This window comes from Salmo salar, chromosome 04, assembly GCF_965601325.2.
Source record: "Salmo salar chromosome 04, fSalSal1, whole genome shotgun sequence".
Classification (NCBI taxonomy): Eukaryota; Metazoa; Chordata; class Actinopteri; order Salmoniformes; family Salmonidae; genus Salmo; species Salmo salar.
Window position 1 is genome coordinate 87,435,384 of NC_138294.1, and position 18,033 is coordinate 87,453,416.

Here is an 18,033-nt window from a genome sequence, read left to right on the forward strand (position 1 = left end):
TAACTAAAAGATGAGTCAATCTATATTAGTACTAAATAAAGAGAGAAGAGATAATGTCACAAACCGACACAAAGTAAGAAGATAAATCATGCTGATAGGAGAGGGAGACAGTGTGGAGGATAGATACCATGTTACTAGGAGAGGGAGACAGTGTGGAGGATAGATAGATACCATGTTACTAGGAGAGGGAGACAGTGTGGAGGATAGATACCATGTCGATAGGAGAGGGAGACAGTGTGGAGGATAGATACCATGTTACTAGGAGAGGGAGACAGTGTGGAGGATAGATACCATGTTACTAGGAGAGGGAGACAATGTGGAGGATAGATACCATGTCGATAGGAGAGGGAAACAGTGTGGAGGATAGATACCATGTTACTAGGAGAGGGAGACAGTGTGGAGGATACCACGTTAATAGGAGAGGGGGACAGTGTGGAGGATAGATACCATGTTACTAGGAGAGGGGGACAGTGTGGAGGATAGATACCATGTCGATAGGAGAGGGAGACAGTGTGGAGGATAGATACCATATCGATAGGAGAGGGAGACAGTGTGGAGGATAGATACCATGTCGATAGGAGAGGGAGACAGTGTGGAGGATAGATACCATGTTAATAGGAGAGGGAGACAGTGTGGAGGATAGATACCATGTCGATAGGAGAGGGAGACAGTGTGGAGGATACCATGTTACTAGGAGAGGGGGACAGTGTGGAGGATGGATACCATGTCGATAGGAGAGGGAGACAGTGTGGAGGATAGATACCATGTTAATAGGAGAGGGAGACAGTGTGGAGGATAGATACCATGTTAATAGGAGAGGGAGACAGTGTGGAGGATAGATACCATGTCGATAGGAGAGGGAGATAGTGTGGAGGATAGATACCATGTTAATAGGAGAGGGAGACAGTGTGGAGGATAGATACCATGTTACTAGGAGAGGGAGACAGTGTGGAGGATAGATACCATGTCGATAGGAGAGGGAGACAGTGTGGAGGATACCATGTTACTAGGAGAGGGAGACAGTGTGGAGGATAGATACCATGTTAATAGGAGAGGGAGACAGTGTGGAGGATAGATACCATGTTAATAGGAGAGGGAGACAGTGTGGAGGATACCATGTTACTAGGAGAGGGAGACAGTGTGGAGGATAGATACCATGTCGATAGGAGAGGGAGACAGTGTGGAGGATAGATACCATGTTACTAGGAGAGGGAGACAGTGTGGAGGATAGATACCATGTCGATAGGAGAGGGAGACAGTGTGGAGGATAGATACCATGTTACTAGGAGAGGGAGACAGTGTGGAGGATAGATACCATGTCGATAGGAGAGGGAGACAGTGTGGAGGATAGATACCATGTTAATAGGAGAGGGAGACAGTGTGGAGGATAGATACCATGTCGATAGGAGAGGGAGACAGTGTGGAGGATAGATACCATGTTACTAGGAGAGGGAGACAGTGTGGAGGATAGATACCATGTCGATAGGAGAGGGAGACAGTGTGGAGGATAGATACCATGTTACTAGGAGAGGGAGACAGTGTGGAGGATAGATACCATGTCGATAGGAGAGGGAGACAGTGTGGAGGATAGATACCATGTCGATAGGAGAGGGAGACAGTGTGGAGGATAGATACCATGTCGATAGGAGAGGGAGACAGTGTGGAGGATAGATACCATGTTACTAGGAGAGGGAGACAGTGTGGAGGATACCATGTTACTAGGAGAGGGAGACAGTGTGGAGGATAGATACCATGTTACTAGGAGAGGGAGACAGTGTGGAGGATAGATACCATGTTACTAGGAGAGGGAGACAGTGTGGAGGATAGATACCATGTTACTAGGAGAGGGAGACAGTGTGGAGGATAGATACCATGTCGATAGGAGAGGGAGACAGTGTGGAGGATAGATACCATGTCGATAGGAGAGGGAGACAGTGTGGAGGATAGATACCATGTCGATAGGAGAGGGAGACAGTGTGGAGGATAGATACCATGTTACTAGGAGAGGGAGACAGTGTGGAGGATACCATGTTACTAGGAGAGGGAGACAGTGTGGAGGATAGATACCATGTTACTAGGAGAGGGAGACAGTGTGGAGGATAGATACCATGTTACTAGGAGAGGGAGACAGTGTGGAGGATAGATACCATGTTACTAGGAGAGGGAGACAGTGTGGAGGATAGATACCATGTCGATAGGAGAGGGAGACAGTGTGGAGGATAGATACCATGTTACTAGGAGAGGGAGACAGTGTGGAGGATAGATACCATGTCGATAGGAGAGGGAGACAGTGTGGAGGATAGATACCATGTTAATAGGAGAGGGAGACAGTGTGGAGGATAGATACCATGTCGATAGGAGAGGGAGACAGTGTGGAGGATAGATACCATGTTACTAGGAGAGGGAGACAGTGTGGAGGATAGATACCATGTCGATAGGAGAGGGAGACAGTGTGGAGGATAGATACCATGTTACTAGGAGAGGGGGACAGTGTGGAGGATAGATACCATGTCGATAGGAGAGGGAGACAGTGTGGAGGATAGATACCATGTCGATAGGAGAGGGAGACAGTGTGGAGGATAGATACCATGTTACTAGGAGAGGGAGACAGTGTGGAGGATAGATACCATGTCGATAGGAGAGGGAGACAGTGTGGAGGATAGATACCATGTTACTAGGAGAGGGAGACAGTGTGGAGGATAGATACCATGTCGATAGGAGAGGGAGACAGTGTGGAGGATAGATACCATGTCGATAGGAGAGGGAGACAGTGTGGAGAATAGATACCATGTCTAAGGGAGAGGGAGACAGTGTGGAGGATAGATACCATGTCGATAGGAGAGGGAGACAGTGTGGAGGATAGATACCATGTTACTAGGAGAGGGAGACAGTGTGGAGGATAGATACCATGTCGATAGGAGAGGGAGACAGTGTGGAGGATAGATACCATGTCGATAGGAGAGGGAGACAGTGTGGAGGATAGATACCATGTTACTAGGAGAGGGAGACAGTGTGGAGGATAGATACCATGTCGATAGGAGAGGGAGACAGTGTGGAGGATAGATACCATGTTACTAGGAGAGGGAGACAGTGTGGAGGATAGATACCATGTCGATAGGAGAGGGAGACAGTGTGGAGGATAGATACCATGTCGATAGGAGAGGGAGACAGTGTGGAGAATAGATACCATGTCTAAGGGAGAGGGAGACAGTGTGGAGGATAGATACCATGTTACTAGGAGAGGGAGACAGTGTGGAGGATAGATACCATGTCTAAGGGAGAGGGAGACAGTGTGGAGGATAGATACCATGTTACTAGGAGAGGGAGACAGTGTGGAGGATAGATACCATGTTACTAGGAGAGGGAGACAGTGTGGAGGATAGATACCATGTTAATGGGAGAGGGAGACAGTGTGGAGGATAGATACCATGTTAATAGGAGAGGGAGACAGTGTGGAGGATAGATACCATGTTAATAGGAGTGGGAGACAGTGTGGAGGATAGATACCATGTTAATAGGAGAGGGAGACAGTGTGGAGGATAGATACCATGTTAATAGGAGAGGGAGACAGTGTGGAGGATAGATACCATGTTAATAGGAGAGGGAGACAGTGTGGAGGATAGATACCATGTCGATAGGAGAGGGAGACAGTGTGGAGGATAGATACCATGTTACTAGGAGAGGGAGACAATGTGGAGGATAGATACCATGTTAATAGGAGAGGGAGACAGTGTTGAGGATAGATACCATGTTACTAGGAGAGGGAGACAGTGTGGAGGATAGATACCATGTCGATAGGAGAGCGAGACAGTGTGGAGGATAGATACCATGTTAATAGGAGAGGGAGACAGTGTGGAGGATAGATACCATGTCGATAGGAGAGGGAGACAGTGTTGAGGATAGATACCATGTCGATAGGAGAGGGAGACAGTGTGGAGGATAGATACCATGTCGACTAGGAGAGGGAGACAGTGTGGAGGATACCATGTTACTAGGAGAGGGAGACAGTGTGGAGAATAGACAAAGTGGAGTGAGCTTTCAGGTCGCGCGCCCCTAACAAACAGTACACTAGACTCGACCCTCGTTCTGAACAGGGCTACTTCTTCATTTCTCAAAGGAAAAACATCAACCAATTTCTAAAGACTGTTGACATTCAGTGGAAGCGATAGGAACTGCAATCAAGTGCCTTAGAAATCTAGATCCACATAGAAACCCATTGAAAATACTGTCACCTCAAAAAAAATGTTCCTGGATGGTTTGTCCTCGGGGTTTCGCCTGACAAATAAGTTCTGTTATACTCACAGACATAATTTTAACAGTTTTAGAAACTTTAGGGTGTTTTCTATCCAAATCTATCTATATGCATATCCTAGCTTCTGGGCCTGAGTAGCAGGCAGTTTACTTTGGGCACACTTTTCATCCGGATGTGAAAATTCTGCCCCCTATTCCAAACAGATTACTAGGACAGGGAGACAGTGTGGAGGATAGATACCATGTCGATAGGAGAGGGAGACAGTGTGGAGGATGGATACCATGTCGATAGGAGAGGGAGACAGTGTGGAGGATGGATACCATGTCGATAGGAGAGGGAGACAGTGTGGAGGATGGATACCATGTCGATAGGAGAGGGAGACAGTGTGGAGGATACCATGTTACTAGGAGAGGGAGACAGTGTGGAGGATGGATACCATGTCGATAGGAGAGGGAGACAGTGTGGAGGATAGATACCATGTTAATAGGAGAGGGAGACAGTGTGGACTATACCATTTGAGTGTAGTTCAGAAGGTAGGGCAGGGATTAGGGAGGGGGAGGGGAGGGTGAGATTGAGGAGACTACGTACATCTTGCTCCATGTCTCCCTCGGCTGTGTGGCTGTGGTTGAGTCTGCCTGTCTTGCCGTTGCGGGCGTGGTCACGGTGGTGGTGCCCGTTGTGCCACGTGTAGTTATTCCTGGCTTTAGTTATTCCCGTGTTAAATTATTCCCGTGTTTAGTTATTCCCGTGTTAAATTATTCCCGTGTTTAGTTATTCCCGTGTTTAGTTATTCCCGTGTTTAGTTATTCCCGTGTTTTGTTATTCCCGTGTTAAATTATTCCCGTGTTTTGTTTTTCCTGTGTTTAGTTATTCCCGTGTTTAGTTATTCCTGTGTTTAGTTATTCCCGTGTTTTGTTTTTCCTGTGTTTAGTTATTCCCGTGTTTAGTTATTCCTGTGTTTAGTTATTCCCGTGTTTAGTTATTCCTGTGTTTAGTTATTCCCGTGTTTACAGGGTAATTTTTGTTACTCTCTATATCTATCTGTACACTCTGTCCTGCTCTACATTCTTGCTGCCACTGCTCACCTCTGGCTTTACTTGGATGCTCATACCATCTCAACATTCCTTAGACGTTAACTGATTAGATAGCAGAGGGAGAAGGCGAGGGATGGATGTTTGAATCTGGGACCTGAAGTTTTCTGAGGATAACAGAAAGACAAACTAAATACCGACTCACTATGAGCCATTGATCTCTAAACATTTGCATAGCACATGTGCAGTACAATGGTAATATGGAGGTTTAGGATTAGGCTGTGTTCAAAATGGTACCCTATTCCCAATATAGGGCACTACTTCACTTACCAAAGCCCTAAGTAGTGCATTATATAAGAAATAGGGTTCCATTTGGGGCAGAGACTCAGGCACCCAGGGTTCTCTAATGAGCTGGAAACTATTTGGTTTCTGTTAGGCAGCAAACTCCTGCAGCGCTTCTCACTTCTGAATCTTCTTAGCAAGGGAAAAAAAACACTGAAATGTTTTAAAAGGGTTATTTTGCTACAGCTCCCTCAAATGAAACAAATAGGAAAGAGGAGAAGGTTTATGTAAAAAAGTACTTATTCATAGTTTTCAAGAAGGCCCTGTTTAATTTCGTTGATGTAGTGCAGAGTACGCTCGTTTAGGAATTTAAGGAAATATTTGAGTCAAAAGTTGTCTTTTGATCATGCTGATAGTAACAGCCATCAATGATACCATCTGTAGCTGACTAATCTAACAATCAAAGATGGATAGTAATGTATCAAAGATGTAGTAAGGTAAAGGCTTTAACGATGCTTTTTATACATCTGAACTGAACCAACTCTAGCTTTTATTGTCATATGGAAATTCTATGATCTGGCCTGCGGGATTGTGTGGGGATTTTAGCTGAGCCTAATTTATACAATTTCCAATGCTTCTTACTACACGTGATTGATTTAAATTTGGTTACAGGTTCAGCTCTAGTGCCACAGTATACCTCAGACAGTACGGTCATTAGAGTCGGCTAGAACATGGATGGAATTGATCAGAATAGATTGATCGACAGACAGAGAAGTCATTCCCCTTACTGGTACAGTAGCAACAATCATAGACAAAAAAGTTTGTCTAGAATTGCTGTTTTATTTTTTATTGAAGCTAGTCGGACACGTTTTCTAGTTTACTCAGAATAGATTTTGACATTCGTATTCCTCCCGAACTGTCCCTTTGAAATTGTTTGAAAACGGTACCTGCTTAATTGCGATCTGTCTATAAAACAACACGATGAATGACAGACTGATTAGAATGTTCCGTTTTAAATCTGCCGGTTATAGTCTTAACTGAATCGAACTGCCAGACCTGCTAATAAAACAACAGATGTCATTTAGATCGAAGGCTATAGTCATTACTGTTTCACTTTCACTGCTTGCTAAGCAACTAAATGGGGTGTAGATTAGAAAAGCCTCCAAAAATATTCCTCTTAGAATAATGTATTACAGATGATACTATCTCCTCCGATTTCCTTTCTTCAAGCTTGCTTTTGTTTATGAGAAAGGTCTCACCTGCTCGTTCTCTGTCTCTCTTGTCTCTCTGTCTCTGTCTGTCTCTCTCTCTCTCTCTCTCTCTCTCTCTCTCACTGCTTGTTTTCATTCATGACTGTTTTATTTTCTGCTTTTAGCTATTTGAATGGTAATTACACCGTGAAATAAATGCCCAATGCTCCTTTTCTGTCTTGTTTATGTAAAAAGCACTCATATGCTTTGGAACTGGACCAAGTAGGTTAACAGGGTATGTGTACTACTAGTTCTTCTTGTCACTACAGTTGTCTTTATAAAGCACAATGTTTTGCTCAGGGATAGTTACCCCCTTCCTCCAGGAGTCTGATAGAGCTCCCAGACACCAGGTGTTCGACACTCCTCTCTTTCGCTCTTTCTCACTCTCTATTCGCTTCCTATTTACTGGATCATGTGACCTGTATGTTGTCTCCAGGGGGCAGTATCACTTCTGTCAGACTGTCCCTGATGTTGCAATATATTCTGTATCTCTGTGTTCCATGTCACTGGGGATTGGCAAGGGGAGTCTCACGAGCCATTGTTGCATATGAGGCTCAGTGTTTGGAGATTTGAGCCAACGTGTTGTGTTTAGGTGAAATAATCAAGCATTTGGTTGGCTCAAATCTGTCCACGGTTTTGATCATTTATCCTCTAGCATCAGCCTTAAACAGGTTTTCTGTTCATGAGACCTCACTTGTTAATCTCCGCATACAGAGGAATTATTATCTCTCCCTTGCTGAAAATTAATCAGCGTTCAGACTCCTTGTGTATTTGGGAGGATGCTCGCTCAAAATGTTTCATTTTGGATGCCAAACCTTCTGAGAGATCATAGATTCAACATAAGTTAGCTGATAGTGTAGTAATACTGTGGTTAGCACGTGTACAGCAGCAGTCTCTTCAATCTCTGCTTCTCAGGTTGTCCTCCTGTTTCTGTCTGTAGTTTTCTTGTCCAGGGTAAATATATATCTTGCTAAAATCTAAAAACAAGTGATACAATGTTGAAACTAAACACACACAGCATTTAGTAACATTGGTATTTTAAAGGAACCCAAGCCATTTTGAATATGAGCTCTATATTTCTTTTCCCCATGTATTGATATGAATATGTTCAGTGCCACCCTCCCCAAGGCTCACTGTACTGCATTGCTGAGTCCAAAAGGACATCTTTTGAAGTGAAAGAGGCCACTGTGTACTTTCTGAGCTGGTTTTCATAAAACCACAATGTTCTCTTGTTGAAGAATATCTCTTCAAAATGTGACTGGGGTCCCTTTTTAAATGTACGTACTTTACTAGTTGTCCATCCTAGCGGTGACTGGCCTGCTCTGAGCCTCCCTCCTTCCTACTCTCCTCCCCTCTATCTGTCCTTCCGTGTTGTGTGTGTGTGTGTGTTGTGTGTGTGTGTGTGTGTGTGTGTGTGTGTGTGTGTGTGTGTGTGTGTGTGTGTGTGTGTGTGTGTGTGTGTGTGTGTGTGTGTGTGTGTGTGTGTGACACATCTTTCTTGCCCTCTTGTTGTCCTGGCATGCTCTTCTTATCCCTTCTTCTCTTGTCAGCTCTGCATGCCCATCTCTCCATCCCTCCTTCCTTACTTCCCTCAAGTAATTCTATCTAAATAACTGATTTCATTTTGTTTCATGATTAACTCTGTTTACTTACCCAACCTTTACCCACCTCTCCCCTTTCATACTAACACGGCTGCATTTGAACAAGCCAAAAAGACAACAAATCATTGTAGTTTCTAGATACATTTTTTATTTTTTTATTTTAAGTATTGGTTTGTTTGTCCATTTTCTTTTGTATTTTTGTTGGTTTGTTTGTTTACCTTCTCCTTCTTAGTCTCTGGAAGAAGTTCGTAGCGTTGATACTAAAAGAGGTTCATTGTCTTTTTCCCATTTCGCTGCGGAGAACATTCCTTTCTCCTGTTTTCTGTTTCTTGTCCTGTTTTTGTTGATATTGCAAACGTGTCACTGATTGAAATGGAAGGTAGGTAACGCTCTGCCTTGGCACGTGGTCTTTCTTTATGCAGATATGTCAGAAGTACCCTCTAGCTTGACGTCAATGTTTCTCTCTCTGTCTCCCCCCTCTCTCTGTCTCCCCCCCTCTCTCTCCCACCTCTCTCTCCCCCCTCTCTCCCTCTCCCCCTCTCTCTGTCTCCCCCTCTCTCTCTCTCTCTCTCCCCCTCTCTCTCCGCCTTTCTCTCTCTCCCCCCTCTCCCTCTCTCTTCTCCCTCTCTCTTCTTCCCCTCTCTCTCCCTCTCTCTTCTCCCTCTCTCTTCTTCCCCTCTCTCTCCCTCTCTCTCCCCCCTCTCCCTCTCTCTCCCCCTCTCCCTCTCTCTCCCCCCTCCCCCTCTCCCTCTCCTCTCTCTCTGTCTCTCTCCCCTCTCTATCTCCCTCTGTATTATCAGGGAACTTTAGCAAGTTATTTTATCTTTCCTTTTATCAGTTATATTTTGCTTTTAAGATTTTGATTAGTTAGAGTTTATTGTTTTTTAAACTTCAATTCTGAATTCAGTCCAATATCCTGCCCTATTTGAAGCAGGTCCGTTTCTTTCTGTTTGAATTCAGTCCAATATCCTGCCCTATTTGAAGCAGGTCCATTTCTTTCTGTTTGAATTCAATCCAATATCCTGCCCTATTTGAAGCAGGTCCATTTCTTTCTGTTTGAATTCAATCCAATATCCTGCCCTATTTGAATCAGGTCCGTTTCTTTCTGTTTTGGTAGAATGCATTGATTCCTGTTTGTCCAGCATCTCTCCGTTCTCTTGGTGAAAGAGTTGCATTTGTCTTATGATTTTGATCATATTTATTTCCTTGATGGCTGTTTCTAAACAAGTGCCATCATCTGAGTCAGTGGCTGTGTGTTTTCTTCTATCTCCAGCTTTAGGCTTTAGTTTATTCTGTGGAGAAGGGGTTCTTATTTCTGTTGTTTTTCTATGAAGAGTCCCTGTTCAGCTGTCAGCGTTTACAGGAGAGTAGATAATTGCATGCAAAAGAACTCCCTTTGTTTTTATATACCTGCTTTAGACCTTTGACTTACTGATAATGATCTACAGTTGAAGTGGGAAGTTTACATACACCTTAGCCAAATACATTTAAACTCAGTTTTTCACAATTCCTGACATTTAATCCTAGAAATAATTCCCTGTTTTAGGTCAGTTAGGATCACCACTTTGTTTTAAGAATGTGAAATGTCAGAATAATAGTAGAGAAATGATTTATTTCAGCTTTTATTTCTTTCATCACATTCCCAGTGGGTCAGAAGTTTACATATACTCAATTAGTATTTGGTAGCATTGCCTTTAAATTGTTTAACTTGGGTCAAACGCCTTCCACAAGCCTCCCATAATAAGTTGGGTGAATTTTGGCCCATTCCTCCTGACAGCTGGTGTAACTGAGTCAGGTTTGTAGGCCTCCATGCTCACACATGCTTTTTCAGTTCTGCCCACACATTTTCTATAGGATTGAGGTCAGGGCTTTATGATGGCGACTCTAATACCTTGACTTTGTTGCCCTTAAGCCATTTTGCCACAACTTTGGAAGTATGGGGTTATTGTCCATTTGGAAGACCCATTTGCGACCAAGCTTTAACTTTCTGACAGATGTCTTGAGATGTTGCTTCAATATATTCACATTATTTTCCTCCCTCATGATGCCATCTATTTTGTGAAGTGCACCAGTCCCTCCTGCAGCAAAGCACCCCCACAACATGATGCTGCCACCTCCTTGCTTCAGGGTTGGGATGGTGTTCTTTGGCTTGCAAGCCTCCCCCTTTTCCTCCAAACATAACGATGGTCATTATGGCCAAACAGTTCTATTTCTGTTTCATCAGACCAGAGGACATTTCTCCAAAAAGTACGATCTTTGTCCCCATGTGCAGTTGCATACCGTAGTCTGGCTTTTTTTTATGGTGGTTTTGGAGCAGTGGCTTCTTCCTTGCTGAGCTGCCTGTCAGGTTATGTCAATATAGGACTCGTTTTACTGTCTATAGATACTTTTGTACCTGTTTCCTCCAGCATCTTCACAAGGTCCTTTGCTGTTGTTCTGGGATTGATCTGCACTTTTCACACCAAAGTACGTTAATCTCTAGGAGACAGAACGCGTCTCCTTCCTGAGCGGTATGACGCTGCGTGGTCCCATGGTGTTTATTCTTGCGTACTATTGTTTGTACAGATGAATGTGGTACCTTCAGGCATTTGGAAATTGCTCCCAAGGATGAACCAGACTTGTGGAGGTCTACAATTCTTTTTCTGAGATCTTGGCTGATTTTGGGGGGATTTTCCCATAATGTCAAGCAAAGAGGCACTGAGTTTGAAGGTAGGCCTTGAAATACATCCACAGGTACACCTCCAATTGACTCAAATGACGTCAATTAGCCTATCAGAAGCTTCTAATGACATGACATAATTTTCTGGGATTTTCCAAGCTGTTTAAAGGCACAGTCAACTTAGTGTATGTAAACTTCTGACCCACTGAAATTGTGATACAGTGAATTATAAGTGAAATAATTTGTCTGTAAACAATTGTTGGAAAAATTACTTGTGTCATGCACAAAGTAGATGTCCTAACCGACTTGCCAAAACTATAGTTTGTGAACAAGACATTTGTGGAGTGGTTGAAAAACAAGTTTTAATGACTCCAACCTAAGTGTATGTAAACTTCCGACTTCAACTGTATATATCCCGGAGACAGACAGACACACACACACACACACACACACACACACACACACACACACACACACACACACACACACACACACACACACACACACACACACACACACACACACACACACACACACACACACTCAGCCATGAAATTTCGCCACACAAGCATCTACACACAGACACACAAAACCGTGTGAAGCCCCTTGCCCTGTTTATACTGCTTATTATAGAAAATGCTTGCATCCTAGTTCAGTGTCCTCAACCTACCGTATCTTGCAACATCGCCCCCTTGCTCAAAGGCCTCGTAATGAAGTTGGTCTACCGAACACATTTCTGTTTGAAATGGAGCTGTGATTTTAAGAATAACCTCAATAAATGTCCAGAAGTATTTATTTGCACTATTTGCAGAGGTCCTGTTCTCTCAGAGGACTGTTGCTTTTGCGGCAGGTAACGCTTTAACTCTGAGTATAAATTCACAGATTTGTGTCACCTATCCTATTAATAGATAGCATTAAACAGAGAACTAAAAGAGATTCGGACAGCAAGCTGTGCGTCTCAACAGAGCCAATTAAGATGTCATATGCACAAAAAGTTACAGGGGAAATGCAACGCCACTCTGACCAGAAATGCCTTGGTTTGAACAAACTGTAACCTAACATAGTACCCTGAACTTAACACTCTAGAACCCCTGAACTTAACACTCTGGAACCCCTGAACTTAATGCTCTGGAACCCCTGAACTTAACGCTCTGGAACCCCTGAATTTATTGCAATGGTCATTCACACAGAATGTCTACCCTGCCCTCTGGTGGAGTGGGCTGGGAAGCAGAGTGGATGATCTGGGAGATGTACAGTGTCTCCTCTCGGTGTGAGAGGTTCCCTGAACATTGTGGTCTTTTCCTTTCTCTTTTGTATTTCATTGAATGTCAGTTGATTTCATTGTCTCATTCCTCACTCTGCCAGGGAAGGGTTTGTGTCTTTTTCTCTTGCATTTTGTGAAATCTAATGATGCACTTATGTTGCCCCACTTTTCCCTTTTCTTCATACCTTACCTACTAAAGGAGGGAATGCCACTTTATTGGTAAGTGGATGTTATCCAAGAGGATGTTAACCAAAAGGTTAAACAAGAGTAACGATAAAAAAAAACAGAAAAAAGAAAATGGGTCGCTGTTCACATCTCAGCAATTGTTCTACTCCAGGGAAAAAAACTCCACAAAAATAAAATGATTGAGTAGAAGACGATTTGTTTTTCTGATTTGACTTGACTCTATAATTGTGAATCTTTTATTTTGTTCCTTCCATTTCTGTGATGTTCCGTCAAGTTGTCTACTCTTTTTTTATTTGTTTTGTTTCATATTAGTTTTTTAACCATTACTAAAACTGGAAGAAGTCCTCTTTTTCTATTCTACAAATCTGTAGCTCTCTACTCTCTACTGTAACTCTCTCTACTGTAACTCTCTCTGCTGTTGCTCTACTATCTCTACTGTAACTCTCTCTACTGTAACTCTCTTCTCTCTACTGTAACTCTCTCCACTGTAACTCTCTCTACTGTAACTCTCTTCTCTCTCTACTGTAACTCTCTCTACTGTAACTCTCTACTCTCTCTACTGTAACTCTCTCCACTGTAACTCTCTACTCTCTCTACTGTAACTCTCTCTACTGTAACTCGTAACTCTCTCTACTGTAACTCTCTCTACTGTAACTCTCTCTACTGTAGCTCTCTCTACTGTAACTCTCTTCTCTCTCTATTTTAACTCTCTACTGTAATTCTCTCTGCTGTAGCGCTACTATCTTTACTGTAACTCTCCTCTCTCTACAGTAACTCTCTCTACTGTAACTCTCTGCTATTGCTCTACTATCTCTACTGTAACTCTCTTCTCTCTACTGTAACTCTCTCCACTGTAACTCTCTCTACTGTAACTCTCTCTACTGTAACTCTCTACTCTCTCTACTGTAACTCTCTCTACTGTAACTCTCTCTACTGTAACTCTCTTCTCTCTCTACTGTAACTCTCTCTACTGTAACTATCTTCTCTCTCTACTGTAACTCTCTCTACTGTAACTCTCTCTGCTATTGCTCTACTATCTCTACTGTAACTCTCTTCTCTCTACTGTAACTCTCTCCACTGTAACTCTCTCTACTGTAACTCTCTCTACTGTAACTCTCTTCTCTCTCTACTGTAACTCTCTCTACTGTAACTCTCTACTCTCTCTACTGTAACTCTCTCTACTGTAACTCTCTCTACTGTAACTCTCTTCTCTCTCTACTGTAACTCTCTCTACTGTAACTCTCTACTCTCTCTACTGTAACTCTCTCTACTGTAACGCTCTCTACTGTAGCTCTCTCTACTGTAACTCACTTCTCTCTCTACTGTAACTCTCTTCTCTCTCTATTTTAACTCTCTACTGTAATTCTCTCTGCTGTAGCGCTACTATCTTTACTGTAACTCTCTTCTCTCTCTACAGTAACTCTCTCTACTGTAACTCTCTACTCTCTCGACTGTAACTCTACTGTAACTCTCTCTGCTGTAGCTCTAGGGTCCTTACTGTAACACTCTACTCTCTCTACTGTAACTCTCTACTCTCTCTACTGTAGCTCTACTTTCTTTATTGTAACTCTCTTATCTCTCTACTGTAACTCTCTCTACTGTAACTCTCTACTCTCTCTACTGTAACTCTCTACTCGCACTACTGTAACTCTCTACTCTCTCTACTGTATATCTCTCTACTGTAACTCTCTACTCTCTCTACTGTAACTCTCTACTCTCTCTACTGTAACTCTCTTCTCTCTACTGTAACTCTCTACTCTCTCTACTGTAACTCTCTACTCTCACTACTGTAACTCTCTACTCTCTCTACTGTAACTCTCTTCTCTCTACTGTAACTCTCTCTACTGTAACTCTCTACTCTCTCTACTGTAACTCTCTACTCTCACTACTGTAACTCTCTACTCTCTCTACTGTAACTCTCTACTCTCTCTACTGTAACTTTCTACTCTCACTACTGTAACTCTACTCTCACTACTGTAACTCTCTACTCTCTCTACTGTAACTCTCTACTCTCTACTGTAACTTTCTACTCTCACTACTGTAACTTGTTATGCTCTCTACTGTAACTCTCTTCTCTCTCTACTGTAACTCTCTACTCTCACTACTGTAACTCTCTACTCTCTCTACTGTATATCTCTCTACTGTAACTCTCTACTCTCTCTACTGTAACTCTCTACTCTCACTACTGTAACTCTCTACTCTCTCTACTGTAACTTTCTACTCTCTCTACTGTAACTTGTTATGCTCTCTACTGTAACTCTCTACTCTCTCTACTGTAACTTTCTACTCTCTCTACTGTAACTTGTTATGCTCTCTACTGTAACTCTCTTCTCTCTCTACTGTAACTCTCTACTCTCTCTACTGTAACTCTCTACTCTCTCTAATGTATCTCTCTCTACTGTAACTCTCTACTCTCACTACTGTAACTCTCTCTTCTGTAACTCTCTACTCTCTCTACTGTAACTCTCTACTCTCTCTACTGTATCTCTCTCTACTGTAACTCTCTACTCTCTACTGTAACTCTTTATGCTCTCCACTAACTCTCTACTCTCTCTACTGTAACTCGCTCTACTATCTCTACTGTAACTTTCTCTACTGTAACTCTCTACTCTCTCTACTGTAGCTCTACTATCTCTACTGTAACTCTCTCTACTGTTTCTATTTATGCTCTCTACTGTAACTCTCTACTCTCTCTACTGTAGCTCTTTCTACTGTAACTATCTCTACTGTAACTCTCTACTCTCTCTACTGTAGCTCTTTCTACTGTAACTATCTCTACGGTAACTCTCTACTCTCTCCACTGTAGCTCTTTCTACTGTAACTATCTCTACTGTAACTCTACTCTCTCTACTGTAGCTCTACTATCTCTACTGTAACTCTCTACTCTTTCTACTGTAACTCTTTATGCTCTCTACTGTAACTCTCTACTCTCTCTACTGTATCTCTCTCTACTGGAACTCTCTACTCTCTCTACTGTAACTCTCTCTTCTGTAACTCTCTACTCTCTCTACTGTATCTCTCTCTTCTGTAACTCTCTACTCTCTCTACTGTAACTCTCTACTCTCTCTACTGTATCTCTCTACTGTAACTCTCTACTCTCTCTACTGTATCTCTCTCTTCTGTAACTCTCTACTCTCTCTACTGTAACTCTCTACTCTCTACTGTAACTCTTTACGCTCTCCACTAACTCTCTACTCTCTCTACTGTATCTCGCTCTACTATCTCTACTGTAACTTTCTCTACTGTAACTCTCTACTCTCTCTACTGTAGCTCTACTATCTCTACTGTAACTCTCTCTACTGTTTCTCTTTATGCTCTCTACTGTAACTCTCTACTCTCTCTACTGTAGCTCTTTCTACTGTAACTATCTCTACTGTAACTATCTCTACTGTAACTCTACTCTCTCTACTGTAGCTCTACTGTCTCTACTGTAACTCTCTACTCTCTCTACTGTAACTATCTCTACTGTAACTCTCTACTCTCTACTGTAACTCTCTACTCTCTCTACTGTAACTCTCTACTCTCTCTACTGTAACTATCTCTACTGTAACTCTACTCTCACTACTGTAACTCTCTACTCTCTCTACTGTAACTTTCTACTCTCTCTACTGTAACTCGTTATGCTCTCTACTGTAACTCTCTACTCTCTCTACTGTAACTCTCTACTCTCTCTAATGTATCTCTCTCTACTGTAACTCTCTACTCTTTCTACTGTAACTCTTTATGCTCTCTACTGTAACTCTCTACTCTCACTACTGTAACTCTCTCTTCTGTAACTCTCTACTCTCTCTACTGTAACTCTCTACTCTCACTACTGTAACTCTCTACTCTCTCTACTGTAACTCTCTACTCTCTCTACTGTAACTTTCTACTCTCACTACTGTAACTCTACTCTCACTACTGTAACTCTCTACTCTCTCTACTGTAACTCTCTACTCTCTACTGTAACTTTCTACTCTCACTACTGTAACTTGTTATGCTCTCTACTGTAACTCTCTTCTCTCTCTACTGTAACTCTCTACTCTCACTACTGTAACTCTCTACTCTCTCTACTGTAACTCTCTACTCTCACTACTGTAACTCTATACTCGCTCTACTGTAACTCTACTATCTCTACTGTAACTCTCTACTCTCTCTACTGTAACTATCTCTACTGTAACTCTCTACTCTCTACTGTAACTCTCTACTCTCTCTAATGTATCTCTCTCTACTGTAACTCTCTACTCTTTCTACTGTAACTCTTTATGCTCTCTACTGTAACTCTCTACTCTCACTACTGTAACTCTCTCTTCTGTAACTCTCTACTCTCTCTACTGTAACTCTCTACTCTCTCTACTGTATCTCTCTCTACTGTAACTCTCTACTCTCTCTACTGTATCTCTCTCTTCTGTAACTCTCTACTCTCTCTACTGTAACTCTCTACTCTCTACTGTAACTCCTTACGCTCTCCACTAACTCTCTACTCTCTCTACTGTAACTCGCTCTTCTATCTCTACTGTAACTTTCTCTACTGTAACTCTCTACTCTCTCTACTGTAGCTCTACTATCTCTACTGTAACTCTCTCTACTGTTTCTCTTTATGCTCTCTACTGTAACTCTCTACTCTCTCTACTGTAGCTCTTTCTACTGTAACTATCTCTACTGTAACTCTCTACTCTCTCTACTGTAGCTCTTTCTACTGTAACTATCTCTACGGTCTCTCTACTCTCTCTACTGTAGCTCTTTGTACTGTAACTATCTCTACCGTAACTCTACTCTCTCTACTGTAGCTCTACTATCTCTACTGTAACTCTCTACTCTCTCTACTCTAACTATCTCTACTGTAACTCTCTACTCTCTCTACTGTAACTCTCTACTCTCTCTACTGTAACTATCTCTACTGTAACTCTCTACTCTCTCTACTGTAACTCTCTACTCTCTGTACTGTAACTCTCTACCCTCTGTACTGTAACTCTCTGTACTGTAACTATCTCTACTGTAACTCTCTACTCTCTCTACTGTAACTCTCTACTCTCACTACTGTAACTCTCTACTCTCACTACTGTAACTCTCTACTCTCTCTACTGTAACTTTCTACTCTCTCTACTGTAACTCGTTATGCTCTCTACTGTAACTCTCTTCTCTCTCTACTGTAACTCTCTACTCTCTCTACTGTAACTCTCTACTCTCTCTAATGTATCTCTCTCTACATTAACTATCTACTCTTTCTACTGTAACTCTTTATGCTCTCTACTGTAACTCTCTACTCTCTCTACTGTATCTCTCTCTACTGGAACTCTCTACTCTCACTACTGTAACTCTCTCTTCTGTAACTATCTACTCTCTCTACTGTAACTCTCTACTCTCTCTACTGTAACTCGTTATGCTCTCTACTGTAACTCTCTTCTCTCTCTTCTGTAACTCTCTACTCTCTCTACTGTAACTCTCTACTCTCTCTACTGTATCTCTCTCTACTGTAACTCTCTACTCTCTACTGTAACTCTTTACGCTCTCCACTAACTCTCTACT

At 42.4% G+C, this 18,033-nt stretch overlaps 1 protein-coding gene across 1 annotated transcript in view; it reads left to right on the top strand.

Annotated features, from left to right (window-relative positions):
- Positions 1 to 18,033, top strand: part of srrm3 (serine/arginine repetitive matrix 3) — a 51,356-nt gene that overhangs the window by 19,900 nt on the left and 13,423 nt on the right. The window lies entirely within an intron of this gene.